Genomic DNA, 13,480 nt, shown 5'->3' on the forward strand with positions numbered 1-13,480 from the left:
CTTTATTTGATAGATATAATTTAACATCAACCAGCAGTTATAGCATTTACATTAAAAACTTTTTAAAATTGAATGTAAGAGTCTTTAAATTCTTTGGTCTTTCCAGTTTTCAAAAGTCCATGATTCCATATAAGCCCATAATAACCCTTTTCTTCACAAAATAACTCTTTTCTTCCCCCTACCCCTCCAAGGTCTCTCCTGGCTTTCCTCTCCCTGCTGGTGAGCACTAGTTTACTGAGTCAGTTCAGTAATATCCCACTTCACCTCCCCATCAGTCTTCTTTGTTGTTATACCAGGCTTGAGAACTTTCCAGAACTATGTGAACTGATTGGGCCCAGTAGCTCTGTCTCCCTCTCTGAATAAGTAATGTGTTACCGTACTTCACTGTAAAGACTAATAACATCTCTGGAAACTCTGTTTTCCTAACTTGTCCTGAAATCTATATCTCTAGGTTTTAATTTTTTTCTGAGTTTTACCCCTGTTACTAAATAAATGATACTCTGCTGATGTTCTGCTATCAGTTTACACTCAAACTCCAGTGTAAATTCAAGTTTATCTCCCCTTTTACCACAGTGTGTTTATAACACAATCCAGAGATAGAAGGAGTCCATAATTTGAAGCCGCAACACTTAAGTTTGTGCAGCCGGCTTAACTTCTTTCAAATTTATGTAAGTCCTTGAAGTGTGAATAGCATTACCAGTATTACATGTGTTACCTTAATACTTCTTTAATGCATTTTTCTTCCTTTTCATTCTTCCTATGAGTGCCCTAGCTCATCTACTCACAGAAATATCAGACATCTCTGTAAAATACTTAGTAAACTACTTGCCCAAAGTCAAACTGTTTGGTGTGCTGCTTTAGAACTACCTTGTACTTATTCAAATATATGTTTTCTGATCTTCACTTTTCCTAGAAAGTCTCAGCTCTCACCAGCCCTGCTGTCTCCTGAAGACAACAGAGCACTGTGTTAACTCCTCAGTCACACCGCCGCTACCCTTCTCTTTGCCTTTCTATTCCAACTTGTTCTTCAAGCCCCATCTCACCTTGATTTTCTGGGTATTAACCTATTAACTCCATTTAATACCTAAATGAAACAACCACACTACCTAACATTTACCTTGTTCATGATCTACTGGCCTGACTTGTATTATGATGATGATGATGTTAATTACTCTGTAGACCCTGATTATTGCTTAACAATTCGTACCTAAGAAAGTATTTTCTTGGCCTTGGTTTTCTGACAAAATGAGGGACATTATATTTTCTCTTCATAGGTCTTTATGAGATTTTATAGGCTAATAAAAGCATTCTGAAAAGCTTCTTGAATTAAGATTAATAAAGTTATATATCTTTATGCTTGGCTGTCAGTTCTACTTTTCTGTATATTACTCTCGATAGCAAGCTATTTTTGAAAAATTTATTTTTTCTTAGCCTTTAAAAAACAGTTCTTAAAGTTCAAACTGTGACCAGTGGCTGTTGTTGTGTAGATGGATAAAACAAACAAGACGTGCTGTGTAATTCCCTCCCACACAGGTATTTATGTGCTTCTTAAATACAATAAAGAAGAAAAAGGGAAGGAATAAAGAAAAAATAAAGAAAACAAGAAAAGGAAGGAAAGAAAACATGAAATCCTATAAAGCAAACGACTGGAAATTTCCTAGCAAGTTTTTATGCAATTCATTTATTCAAACTTTGATTTAAAGATGGAATATATTGTAATGGAACCATATCTGAGTCAGAAATCTAATTGCATCCTTAATTTTGGAAGCAAGTGGATACAGTGTTATGTCTTTTTTAATGTGATCTTGAGCGAAAGGGTAATTTGCAGCCAAGCAACAGCATGCAGTTTTTAAACCCTTGTTTTCTTCCCCTGGGATGAAGATCTTTTCTGTGTCTGCCAACAGGTTTTTTCTTTTTTAATCTGGTGACCAATGAAGAAACTTGACAGTTTTCATAAACTGAAAAGTTATGGGGAGATATAAACTTCCAATTAAAGGACTTTAAATGTGATTAAGTTTGTTTGAGTGAAAACAGCTTCCCTTTTCTGGTTTCCTCTATTCTAGCCCTTGTGTTGATTTAACTAATGGATGTCAAGTGTGATTTCTTCATCTTTGGGGTCTCTGGTTCCTTCTGGAGATAAAGATCTGTGATTCTATGCAAAAATGATCGTCAGTTTGGTTGGGTGATCAATATTTGTAAAACTCTGATAGAAGCTATAAATTATTTCCCCAGTAAACAGTATAGATTCCTGAAAGATATGTTCAGTTGACGCTAGAACACTATGGGTTTGAACTGCATGGGTCCCTTTAGACACAGACTTTTTCCACTAAACAGGCACTGCAATACTACACAATTTGCACTTAGATGCGAAAGGACTTCAAAAACAGAGAGACAACAGTAAATTTATAGATGAATGTTGGACTGCATGGGAGTTGCTGCCCCTAACTCCTGCATTGCTCAAGGGTTAACTGTATATGTACATAATATTTATATGGCTTCCTTGGTGGCTGAGATGGTAAAGAATCTGCCTGCAATGCAAGAGACCCAGGTTTGATCCCTGGGTTGGGAAGCTCCCCTGGAGAAGGGCATGGCAACCCACTCCAGTATTCTTGCCTGGAGAATCCCATGGACAGAGGAGCCTGGCAGGCTACAGTCCATGGGGTTGCAAATGGTCAGATACAACTGAGTAGCTAACACTTTTTTCATGAAATATGTATATATACATATGTATATATGTGTGTATGTATGTGTGTGTGTATATATTTATAGTTTTCTTTTTTCTTACATTGCCCAGAGTTAGCTGTCAGGTATGCAGCCATTATACAGGTTTTCATAACAACAAAGCCCCCCCAGTAGTATGGACCCCAGAATCTGCAGAGGCCCACTGCAGTCTCTGAGATGGCAGACAGAAGGCTGGCGCATGGCCTGAGCTCTTGCCAATTGAATCATCCTGTCTGCTCCTGGGACTTTGAGTCTAGATTTAATGTTACAAAGAAACAGTGATCCCTATGTATTTATTCTGAAGGCACAAGTGGATTCAATGCTCCAGCCCAGCAAGAGCTGTGTTTCCAGCAGTGAAATACTATGTCTGCTAGCAGTGGGGTCCTAACCAGTCTCTTCTTCTGGTGTGATTTTCACTATTATTGCCTAGCTTCCTTTGGTTTCATAACCGATTTCTAGGTTCTGCAGTATCTTTTCAGTAACTTTGTCAAACTAGCCAATATCCTTTCAGTGAATTCACTTTCTGTTTAAGGTCACCAGAATGGGTTTCTGTTGTTTGTAAACAAGAGCCCTAATACACATAAAAGTAAGAAAATAGTTTCAATATTTTATTAGAATGAGTCCCTAAGTTCATCCATGGATCAGTTCAGTTCAGTCGCTCAGTCGTGTCTGACTCTTTGTGACCCCATGAATCGCAGCACGCCAGGCCTCCCTGTCCATCACCAACTCCCAGAGTTCATTCAGACTCATGTCCATCGAGTCGGTGATGCCATCCAGCCATCTCATCCTCTATCATCCCTTCTCCTCCTGCCCCCAGTCCCTCCCAGCATCAGAGTCTCTGCCTCTCAATCTAGGGGTTTGGTATTTTGGGGGAATTGGTTGTTGGTGCTGCTGGTTGTTGTGCAGTCACTAAGTCATTCTGACTCTTTGTGACCCTGGACGGCAGCACGCCAGGCTTCCAAGTCCTTCACTATCTCCCGGAGTTTGCTCAGACTCATGTCCATTGAGTCAGTGATGCCATCCAACCGTCTCATTGTCAGTCACCCCCTTCTCCTCTGGCCCTCAGTCTTTCCTAGCATCAGGGTCTTTTCCAAAGGGTTGGCTGTTTGCTTCAGGTGGCCAAAGCATTGGAACTTCAGCATCAGTCCTTCCAATGAATATTCGGGACTGATTCTCCTTTAGGATTGACTGGTTTGATCTCCTTGGAGTCCAAGGGACCCTCAAGAGTCTTCTCTAGCACCACAATTCTTCAGCATTCAGCTTTCTTTATGGTCCAACTCTCACATCTGTACATGACTACTGGAAAAACCATAGCTTTAACTACATGGAACTTTGCCAGCAAAGTAATGTCTCTGCTTTTTAATATGCTGTCTAGGTTTGTCATAGCTTTTCTTCCAAGGAGCAAGCATGGTGGTGGTTAGGATGGGGAAGTAGCATAAAGGAATGGTTAAGACATCTGCTCTAAAGAACATCAAGTTAATTGTTAAAAAATATTACAGGTTTGAAAACCTCAACTTTCTCACAGTATTAGTATGAGGTAAAAAGTCATGAATTTATGCTTATCATTTCTAGAAAGTCAAGTTTATTTTTAAAAGGTACATTTATAATCTCAATTATTTACTTTAGGTCTTGGTACCCCTTATTTTTAAGCTGAGGAGTAAGTTAGATCTCTATCCTCTGACCAAAGTAAATTAAATAAGGCTCCTCATAAATTCATCTTCTGTAATGTGTACTGAAGAGGCTTTTTTAGTGAAGGAAATAAAACAAAAGGGCTTATATCTGGGTTATAAGTGGGCTCACATTCATCTGACCCAGCAATTCTCTCATACTGAGTCTTTTCATAAAAAATTTCAGAGCAGAAATATAGGAGGCTGTTTTATGTAAGTTAGTCTGCCTAGTATATTCTGCAAAGACAGATTTTAAAAATCAACCTCACAGTGTTTACAGAGTAACAGATGGCCGCAATTGAATGTTTAAGTTAATATATAATGTGCCTCCTACTTGTTTAAATGGCCCGTATGTGATTTTGTTAAAGTATAAATGATTGACACCTAAGCTATGAAGATTAAAGCTGTGAAGTGTGTGTGTGTGTGTGTGTGTGTGTGTGTGTGAAATCTCTTTTCCAAGGTAATCAAGTTCTCTTAGTAGAATTTATCACTTGTGAGGCAATTAATACTAAAATTTTAAATATAAGGAAACTAGAAAGTATGAGATCCAGAGAATAAGTGAGCTGGGCAGGTCATCTGACTTCAGAAAATGAAGGAAAGCAAATCCGTTTTCTCCAATCCTTTGTGCTTTCTTTTGATTTGATTATGTGATCCCCTTCTAGACTGTCAAAGAGAAGTTTAAACGTAGTCTTTCCCTCTTTAGAGGTCAATTTCCTTTGAAACACAGAGACGAAATGTTTGTTATATAGTTTGTTTATTAAAATCCATTGTTTTCCCTCTTCTTGTAGCTAAGTCCAGGATTATCTTCGGTGTTTATTGTAGTCCTTGCCTGCAGCCAGCAAATTAACATCAGCACAGGTAGCCAGAGAATGCTTCTTTTGTGAAAATTAGCACTCTTCTTAGTAGACAAAATTTATCTTCAATGCTTATCAGTTCAGTTCAGTTGCTCAGTTGTGTCTGACTCTTTGCGACCCCATGAATTGCAGCACACCGGGCCTCCCTGTCCATCACCAACTCCTGGAGTTCACTCAGACTTATATCCATCATCAATGCTCATAAAAGTCTCCAAATAGCATCTTTTCCCCTAGTAGGCTTTACATACAACAGAGCAGACCTGGAACTGAAGGATCATCTCTACAAGAAAGCACTTCTTGAGAATTGAATCTCTGGTTTCTCAGCTACCAAGGGAGTACTTTATGGTTATTACATATATCATATGTATAATAAGGATACCATATATAATATATATGATAACACCTTAGGTATAAGGACTTGTTTAGTCGCTAAGTCGTGTCTGACTCTTTTGTGACCCCCATGGACTCTAGCCTCCCAGGCCCCTCTGTCCATGGGATTTCTCAAGCAAGAATGCTGGAATGGGTTTCCTTCTCCAGGGCATCTTCCGAACCCAGGAATCGAATCCTCATCTGCATTAGCAAGTGGATTCTTTACCATCTGAGCCACCAGGGAAGCTTATTGCTAAGGACACCTGTTTGCTAATAACTAAACTGAGGGTATGAAAACACAAGGTATTAAAAAGCAAAAAAAAGTATGGGAATACAGTGCAGATCGCACATATACGCAAATAAGTCCTTGTTCTCGGTAGCTTAACAGACCATAACTTTTTCTAAGTGGCTAAATTTTCTTACAGATTTTGTAGTATTTATTGCATTTCATTTTAATAAGCAATTATTATAGTTAAATAACTAATTACTTTATAGCAGGTGTAACAAATATCATGAGGTGTCATCATTAAAATGCTTTATCGCTGGTTTTTCAGTGTCACAAAGTAATAATCAAAGGCAGAGGTTAAAAGAAGTAAAATGAGTTCCATTAGAGAAGCAAATTAAGATTTCATTTTCAGGGAGACTCCATATGCTTGAATGCTATATGAATAAATTAGCATAGGCTAAAGACAATAGGTCTATTGAAATGGTTTGTGTTGAATGAGTGACTAGATGGAATATCCTCTGAGTCCACTCGAGGGTGCATTCCTCCTGCAGGAGCCAGGTGATTAGGATCCTTTTGTCTTTTACTGGTTGACAGGCTGTATAGAGAAGGAGAAGGCATTTTTCAGTCTTAATTTGTGACTGTGCTACAGAAGACGTGACTGAGAAGTTAAGAGAGATTAAAAACACAGGAAACTTCTCATTCATCTATGGGTCTGTATGGGGGTAATGTTTAAAATTAAAGACTAAGATCAAGATGTGAAGGTATTGATTTTTATAATGTCAGTAGCTAGGGATGTTGATTCATCTCCTTTTCAGATCAGGAAGTCAAACTGTAATAGGAGTTCACTAGTTCTCCAGGGATATCACTAAATGTACTGTTGATATAAAACATCAAAAGTAAAAGTAACTAAGCAATCAGAGGATTTACTCCCAAATTACAAATCCTCTCTTTGATTATACATATATATGTAATCATATATATTTGTATATAGAATCATATATATCTGAATGCATATGTATCTTTGAATATATATAATCTTAGAAGTGGTTGACAGAATCATAGAATATTTGAAATATTAGAATTAACAGAAGATTTAACTGTTGTTTTTCTGTCTATTTTTGTAATAAAACACTGAGGCCAGAGAGTTGAACTGAGTTATTCGGTTTCCATAGTTAATGGTCAGAATAACACTTTCTTAAAGTATAATAATATTTGCATATAAATGATGATCTTTTGATGCCTCTACTTTAAAACTTCAATGTAACTCACTGGGAGAAATAAGGATTTTGATCTGGCCTGAAATTTCATCTTTTTATTTACCACTACAGAGGGCATCTGCATTTTTACGTAGAATAAGAAGTTAATCTGCATTGCTTTTGAAAGTCATTTGCTACTCAGTATAAATATTCTGAACTTAATTATCTTGCAAGTAAAAATGCGATCAGTTTAACATCCACACCCCAATCTAGTTAGCTCCAAATCCCGATCTGCCCAGGCAGGACCTCAGGGCTAGTCCCTTTCCGAGTGATCTCAGGATTTCTGAGTGAACATGACTCACTCAGTAGTGCAGCTCTTAAAATTTCCCTCCAGATTCAGATTCTTGGTGGTCTGCTCTCCCTAGGTCCTAAGCCGCTGCTTTAAGATGCTGCTGTTGTGTTTAGCGCAGAATCAGGGAGACGATTTGTGGCTACTTGGTGTCCAGTGCACTGGTAAAAAATCTGCCCGCAATGCAGGAGACCCTGGTGTGATACCTGGGTCAGGAAGATCCCAGGAATTGAACCCTGGGGGAGGGATAGGCTACCCACTCCAGTATTCATGGTCTTCCCTGAAGGCTCAGACAGTAAAGAATGTGGCTCAGACAGTAAAGCCTGCAATGCAGGGGACCTGGATTGGGAAGATCCCCTGGAGGAGGGTATGGCCACCCACTCCTGTATTCTTGCCTGGAGAATCCCATGGACAGAGTAGCCTAATGGGCTACAGTCCATGGGATTGCGAAGAGCTGGACACAACTGAGCGACTGAGCTCAGCACAGGTGTCCAGAGCAGAACTTCAGAGCCCCAGAACGTATTCATACACTGCTACTGAATCCTTGAGCTTCAGTACTCAGGCATCATTCATTTTTCTACTTCTTCTCTATACTCTCCCCTAGCCTGCCAAAGCCTCTTCCTTTTCCAGAAAGTATTAGTAATATAAGGCAAAAGGAAACTTCCAGAGTGCTGTTCATGTCACTTTTGAAAAAGCACTTATGTTCATCTTCATCCAGCCAAAATAACATTTTAAGAAGATTTTGAGATACATTTTACTCTCTGAGAACTGGCACGAATGATGATGGATCATCATTACTCTAATTAATCACTTCTTGTAAGGATGATAAAGATTTCTGTGGTTTGGCCAAAATATCGAGCCTCCATTAAGAAATATTTTCTCAATTATTCAACTAAAAACCCATCTCTGGAGCAACTTCACAAAGGATAACTTCATTTTAATCTGTATGTCTGGTGCCTTACTTTCTATGAGGTCCAAATGGATCTCAAGTTTCTGGGCCATTGACATGGAAAATGATAGTTGGCAGTCAATGGTCATTAAAAAACATTCTTAGGTTGATGCTATAGCATTGGGTAGCCATTACTGTCATGCTGTGAGTGAAAAAGATAGAATCATGGTATTTTAAAAATGGAAGGGAACTTAGAAATAGTTTTGTTCAACTCCCTTGTCTTATAGATAAAAGCAGTCATATAACAATTTGTCATTTTATACCCAACTTAGAAGTTTTCAATATTCTTCTATGAAAAGAAGACATACAATCAAATAAGGTACTATTCCTTGCAGAGACAGTTTATTTGAGCATCTCGTTTCTATTCCATTTAACCATTGCACTGGTGTAGCCGGTGGTAATTCTCTTCCTTGATTTATAACGATCCCAGGTGCATTTTATACTCCATCCGTGAAACGACTGAAACACCTAAAAAATAATTCACATTTTAGTAAAGAATTCCACAGAAATTCTTTCTTGGATGGGAATATTTTGCAATAAAATGAAATTAGGTAGATAAAGCAGTTTCTAAAGTAGTAGGATTCTTAGAGCACTGATAAAATTAGTTGAAGCCTGAATGAGTATCTTGAATGGCTGAGGAGGAGGGGCTCCAAGATAAGAAATTTAACTTTTTTTTTTTTTTTGGATAAATGCAGTAACATTTAAGTTTCTGAAAACTCAATCAGAATGTTCAAATGTACTTCCTACTGATTGCCTTGTTTCTCTTGTATCATGTTAAACCAGCCTTGGATCTTCATGACTCCCCAGTGATTTCCAATTCTTTACCCTTCCTAAGAGCCGTCTGTTGTATTGCTGTTCCCACTAGATCTGACATAAACATTTATGTGGGAGTTCATCTCCAGCAGAGTCTGTGCCTAGTAAATTCCTGGAACTCTGTACCTCCCAACACTTAGTTACTAAGTGTATTTTTTCTCAAGGGATCTTCTCTGAGAAAGGTTATATTGCAGAGCTAATTTAACTGAAGCTAGCACACAAACTTTTTCTAATTAATCAAGACCTTGGTGATAAGGGTATTGGTGATCACTAAGCGCCAAGGATGGTACGAGCTCTTTCCACAGGTGTTGAAAATCTTCATCTAAACAAAATGGTCATAAGATTTGAAAATATTTATACAGTATTCTTCCCATGAGTCAAATTCAGATAATGAAGATCTACCAAAGGGATTGTATTGACATAGTTTGTTTAAGGGCCGTCAAGGTACCATTGACTAGAAGCAAATTGGTTATAATTCACTTGAGGATGTTGTGGTCCCTGTGTTCATCATCTTCTGAAGCTGACTTATAAAATCAAACCAGCGTCCTCCTGGACATATTTAATAATGCATTCAAGTAGGCATTTTGCCAAATCCCTTTGAGACAGTATTAAATTGAAAGATATTTTAAACATTCATTTGGATGAATGTCACGTAGGTAACGACCTTGTCCAATTCGCAGAGCCTAGTACACAATGAAGCATTGACTAACAGTTTATTAGAGTAAAATGGGATTCATTTTTCTACATTGGATATTTATTTCCCTCAGTGTATTATTTCAATTTTATAGTTTTTTGTTTTGCTTAAGAAATTAATACATGTTCACTGTAGAAAATCAGAAAAATGCCAAAGAAATGGGAAATAATTTAAAAAATTAACTTGATTCAGAAAAATGACCACTATTTCTATTTTGGTCTCAATCTTTTAAAATGAAATGTATAAATACATATTTATTTTTATATTTTTTCATTTTTTATAATTTTTAACTTTAATTTTATTAAAAATTTTGTATCAGTCATTATAAAACTAAACAGTACATATTGTTGCATGATTTAATATTTTTATACAATGCATTTAATGGAAATATATAATGTGTGAAGTATTAATTATATGTTCAGTTCAGTCACTCAGTCATGTCTGACTCTTTGCGACCCCATGAATCGCAGCACGCCAGGCCTACCTGTCCATCACCAGCTCCCGGAGTTCACTCAGACTCGGTGTTCATTGAGTCAGTGATGCCATCCAGCCATCTCATCCTTGTTCGTCCCCTTCTCCTCCTGCCCCCAATCCCTCCCAGCATCAGAGTCTTTTCCAATGAGTCAACTCTTTGCATGAGGTGGCCAAAGTACTGGAGTTTCAGCTTCAGCATCATTCCTTCCAAAGAAATCCCAGGGCTGATCTCCTTCAGAATGGACTGGTTGGATCTCCTTGCAGTCCAAGGGACTCTCAAGAGTCTTCTCCAACACCACAGTTCAAAAGCATCAGTTCTTCAGCACTCAGCCTTCTTCACAGTCCAACTCTCACATCCATACATGACTATAGGAAAAACCATAGCCTTGACTAGACGGACCTTAGTTGGCAAAGTAATGTGTCTGCTTTTGAATATGCTATCTAGGTTGGTCATAACTATATGTAAGCAATATAATTTATTTCTCTTTCTATAATTGGGCACTTGTGTAATTTCTCTTTGTTGCTATTATGAGTGATTCTTTGAACATTTGTGTTCTTAAATCATGGTTTTTTTGTAATTATACAAAATTTAAGCATAAGATTGTCTTTCGTGCAAAATTCCTAGAAGCAGACACTTGGATAAAAGGAGGGGAGAACTGTTAACTACTCTTGCCTTGCAGTGTCAAATTTCTCTCCACAAAATTTGATACAATTCTTTCTTCACATTATCAATTTAGGAGAATCTGTTTCCTCCTCCTTAATTAATTTTATCAATTTCTATAATATATTATTAGTTTATAACCCATGTGTTTCTATGAGAGAAAAATATTTGCTCATGATATTATAATGTCTAAAACATTTAAATAAGCCTTTTACTTTCCCAAAGTAGTATTCGTATGTATAATTTATAGGAAACTGTGATAGTTTCTACTTTTCTTTCTCATCTTATATTGGAATAATTTAACATCAAATATTTACTAAATGGCTACTAAGTATAACACCTCACTACAATAATAATGAACAGAAATGCCAGATTCAAGGAAAATTGGAAAAGGTGTGTATAATTAGGTATTAGGTTTGGCCCATGATCGGGAAGGCAGACCTCTAGATATAGACTGGGAACAGTAGTTGGTCCTCCTTTTAGCGGAAGTGGTATTTTATGACACACCTGGGACGGCACAGGTGTGGACCAATCAGAAGGGACAAGATTGTTAGATAGGCAACTAGGGGATTGGGCTTCCCTGGTGGCTCAGCGATAAAGGAATCCACCTGCCAATGCAGGAGACACGAGTTCGATCCCTGGGAAGATCCCCTGGAGAAGGAAATGGCAATCCACTCCAGTATTCTTGCCTAGGAAATCCCATGGACAGAGGAGCCTTGCAGGGCTACAGTCCATGGGGTCACAAAGTGTCGGACACGACTGAGCAACTGAACAACAACAGCAATGCTTGTGGATTGCAGAGCAGAGGCCTGAGGGTGCTCAGTGAGCTACATCCTTGAGAAATCTCTACATCCTTGAGAAATACCTATGTCTTGCCTAGAGAAATAACAGCCCTATTTTTCAGGGTCAGTGCTCAAATTCTCATTAATTTTTCTTATTTTAGAAAATGCCATTGGATAGTCTGCTCACAAAATACATATTAAATTAAAGCACTATGTATGTATTAAATGTAAATATCTTTAATACTACTTTAATACTGTAACTACTCTTCAGATCCCTTTTATACATAACAAAATAACCAACTTTGGTATCCTTTATCTTAGCCATTTTGGCAGTATAATCATCTTCCTTGTTCTGAAGCTAATTTTATTTCTGGAAGTTGGAATTACTTTGTATGATGAAGTACTAATAGTAACTTTACCAACATGGAAAGTGTAGAGAATTCCTCTGGGGCTCCAAAAGAGTTTTGCTATTTTAACCTTTAACTTTATAGATATCTAAACTACTTTAAATTACCAAAATGTATAAAATTAATAATGCATTTATTTGTAAATAGGCAAGAATGCATGGTGGGCCCTTCAAATAACATCTTTATTTTTTGTAGCATTTCACAAATCACTTGGCATACAATATTTCATATAGTTATGGCAAAATAATTCACAATTTATATATAAGGAAACTGAGGCTCAGAGAAATCAAACTATTTGTCATAAGTACACAGCCTATAAGTAGCATAATCACAGCCAAATACACACTACTGCTGTTGCTAAGTCACTTCAGTCATGTCCGACTCTGTGCAACCCCGTGGACGGCAGCCCACCAGTCTCCCCCATCCCTGGGATTCTCCAGGCAAGAACACTGAAGTGGGTTGCCATTTCCTTCTCCAGTGCAGGAAAGTGAAAGTGAAGTCGCTCAGTCGTATCCGACTCTTATCGATCCCGTGGACTTCAGCCTACAAGGCTTCTCCATCCATGGGATTTTCCAGGCAAGAGTATTAGAGTGGGGTGCCATTGCCTTCTCCGGCCAAATACACACTATGTATAAAACAGATGACTAATGAAAACCTACTGTATAGCAAGGAGAACTCTCCTCATTGTTTGGTGGTGACCTAAATAGGAAAGAAATCCAAAAAAAGAGAGGCTTCCCTGGCAGCTCAGATGATAAAAATCTGCCTGCAATGCAGGAGACCCGGGTTCAGTCCCTGGAGGGGGAAGATCCTCTGGAGAAGGGAATGGCTGCCCACTCCAGTATTCTTGCCTAGAGAATTCTATGGACAGAGGAGCAAAGAGTCGGACACGACTGAGCGACTAACACCAACACAGGGAACTCTACTCATTGCTCTGTGGGGACCTAAATAGGAAAGAAATCCACAAAAGTGGAGATAGGTGTACAAATAGTTGATTTACTGTGTTGTGCCACAGACACTAACACAACACTGGAGAGGCTATAGGGAAAGTCGCTCAGTCCTGTCTGACTCCGTGAGACCCCATGGACTGTAGCCTGCCTGGCTCCTTTGTCCATGGGATTATACAGGCCGGAATACTGGCGCAGATACTCCAATTTGAAAAAAAAAAAAGATCCTCTTTCTAGATGTATGATTATAATGTATTTAAAATATCAATATGCATATTAAATATATAATATAAATATTACATATTTATAAAAATATAAATTTATTGGTATATTTATATATCTTATAATTATGATATTTAATATATATGTAATGT

This window comes from Ovis canadensis, chromosome 26 (genome assembly GCF_042477335.2).
Source record: "Ovis canadensis isolate MfBH-ARS-UI-01 breed Bighorn chromosome 26, ARS-UI_OviCan_v2, whole genome shotgun sequence".
Classification (NCBI taxonomy): Eukaryota; Metazoa; Chordata; class Mammalia; order Artiodactyla; family Bovidae; genus Ovis; species Ovis canadensis.